The 2,661-nt window shown below is 46.7% G+C and overlaps 1 protein-coding gene across 8 annotated transcripts in view; it reads left to right on the forward strand.

Annotated features, from left to right (window-relative positions):
• The first annotated feature begins 6 nt into the window (after window positions 1–6).
• PARP6 (poly (ADP-ribose) polymerase family, member 6) overlaps window positions 7–2,661 on the forward strand; it is a 42,286-nt gene continuing 39,631 nt past the window's right edge. For 6 of the 8 annotated variants that reach the window (XR_001359905.1, XR_001359907.1, XM_005882810.2 and 3 more), the window contains exon 1: window positions 867–1,423. The gene's annotated coding sequence lies outside the window, so the exon portion shown is untranslated. Of the gene's footprint in view, window positions 457–821; window positions 1,424–2,661 lie in introns of those variants that run through there. The other 2 variants (XM_005882815.2, XM_005882814.2) reach the window with 2 other exon arrangements.

A 2,661-nucleotide genomic window follows, 5' to 3' on the forward strand; every position in this document is an offset into this window, starting at 1 on the left:
CTCCCCTCGGCTGGGCAGGCTCCGCTCCAGGCCGGGCGGCGGGCCACACAGTTCAGGCGTAGACCTTCTTCCCCGGGAAGCAGGAGTCCTTGGGGTCTCCGGAGGAGACAGACTCCCCCACGGGAGGCCTCCGGGCCTGTCCTGGAAGCGCGGTGGCGGCTCGTGTTTGGGGGGCAGACCCCGCTTCCTCCCTCCACGGGGTACCCGAGATAGCGTTGTTCTGCGAGGACCGCCCTCGGTGGGGTCTCCTCCGCACTCTTTGTTCGGTGGCCTCGTCTTTCTGAGAAAAGAGCACTCGATATGGAGCAGAGTAACCCCCTTTCCCAAGACCCCAAGCTGGGAGTCAGCCCCAGAGTTAAGCGTTGCGATCGTTGACTAGATGAAGCTGTCACACCGAGAGCGCCTGTGGACCAGGGGAGGACCTTTGTGATCCAGATTGAGGTTCACTTCCATTCGGTCTGTTCCCAGGAAAATCCATAAAGCATTCTCTGTTAGCTGCCGTCCTCCGAACCACGCTCGGAGCTGGAGGACGCCCCTCGACACTGCTCACACACATTTGGCCCCGCTTCTTTTGAAAAGGGTCCCTCCTTTACCTCCTCTAGATGAATCAGGTCTTTCTTGCTTAACTCATTATGAACCCCTTAAATTAGTTAAAATCACATCATGTAAAGATAGATATAATTAAGACCTGTCAAATATGCTTAAGTTTCAGTTCCTCAGTGGTTCTCAACCTTGGCTGCACATTAGAATCACCTGGGAATCTTTTTAAAATCCTGATTTCTGGGCCTCATCCTCCAGAAATTCTGTTTCTTTGTTAATGTGCAGCCAAGGTTGAGAACCACTGCTCTATACTAAGCAAGTTGCTTGACCTCCCTACACCTGTAGTCTATGTATAACATGAAAGCTTTGAAATAGGTTATCTCTCAGGTTTATTCCTCTTGAAAAATATCTGAGTCTGAATTTCATGACTCACCACTCCCATTCCCCCCCTCCTCGACTTTTAAACCCATTCTCCATCTCTTGAGAGGAATGGGCATTGACAGTAGAAAGTGGCAAGTATCTTTCACTGAAACAGCCTGGTTTGAAAAAGATGGTAGTTTCTGAATTGTTTCTTCCTGGACAAGAAAAATCCTCTCTGAACTACCTTTTCTCCTTATGTTAACAGCAGAAACCAAGCAACAACAGCCCTTGGAGAGAGGCTGTTTCTTGACTTCCACAGTGACAAAGACCTGGAGGAAGTTAGTACTTCTGACCCACTCTGCCATCATCCTACCACCCAGCCCAAGACAGCCTAGGCTGGACATTAGTGCCTCCTCCTTTGTTCCTCTGTGATCATCCAGATTAGCATCTGACTGTTTATTTTCAAGTCTCACAAACCCAGCCCCCCAGATCTTCATATTCTGGTTCTCAGCTGCTCTTAAAGGTGAATGGAGTCTTGCTTTTTAAAATCCTTTTTGAATGATTTTGTCTATGTGTAGGTGCATTTAGGTGCTTAGATGTATTTGCCCTTTGACTTAAGTATCCAGTAGACAGTTGATTAATTGATTCATTCATTCATTTAATAAATATGTGTTGAGAATCTGGCAATAGAGGCAGTGAAAACAGTCAAAACCTATGCCACCACAGACCTTACTTTGTGGTGGAAGATAAACACAATAAACATTTTGTATGTCAAAGCATGATAAGTGCTGTGAAACAAAATAAAGCAGGGCAGGGGGATAGAGTGTGCTAGTATGTTTGTGTTGGGGTTTTGCTGTTTTATATAGGATGGTCAAGGTGACCTTAGAGTAGAGATCTGAAAGAGTGAAGGAGCAAGCCATGTAGACATATGGGTGAAAAGCATTCCAAGAAGTGGGAACAGCAGGGGACAAAGGCCCTGTGGTGGGAATCTGGTTGGTATGTTTGAAAAATAACAAGGATGCATTTGTGGAGTCTCAGGGATAATCTTCCTGTTTACATTTAGAGTTGACTTTTTAGGGAGAGCCCCGGTAAGAGTCCAAGAATAGCCTCTGATTTTTTTTTTAAATATATTTTATTGATTTTTTACAGAGAGGAAGGGAGAGAGATAGAGAGTTAGAAACATCGATGAGAGAGAAACACCGATCAGCTGCCTCCTGCACACCCCCCACTGGGGATGTGCCCGCAACCAAGGTACATGCCCCTGACCGGAATCAAACCTGGGACCTTTCAGTCCACAGGCCAACGCTCTATCCACTGAGCCAAACCGGTTTCGGCGTGATTTTTTTTTTAAGACGTTGAGAGTACAAGAAACCCTCATGTACCCGTCACCCAGTTTCATCCATAATTGGCATTTGCCATTCTTATTTCATCTATCCCTCTCTTTTTTTGTGCTAGAGTGGTATTTTAAAGTAGATCTCAGAAATCAGGCTATTTCATCTTTAAGAACCTCACTTTCAATTTCCTTTTGCATATTGTTTTTTTTTTATGTTTTCCTATATAATAAAGAGGTAATATGCAAATTGACCATCATGCCCTTGTACAAGATGGCCACTCCCTTGTGGTCACAAGATGGCCATCAGGGGAGAGCAGTTGGGGAGGACCAGACCTGCAAGGGAGGGCAGTTGGGGGCTTCCATGCCTGCAGGGGAGGGCAGTTGGGGGCGATCGGGCCGGCAGGGGAGCAGTTAGGCGTCGATCAGGC

The sequence above is a fragment of the Myotis brandtii genome, unplaced genomic scaffold (genome assembly GCF_000412655.1).
Source record: "Myotis brandtii unplaced genomic scaffold, ASM41265v1 scaffold74, whole genome shotgun sequence".
In the NCBI taxonomy this organism is placed as follows: domain Eukaryota; kingdom Metazoa; phylum Chordata; class Mammalia; order Chiroptera; family Vespertilionidae; genus Myotis; species Myotis brandtii.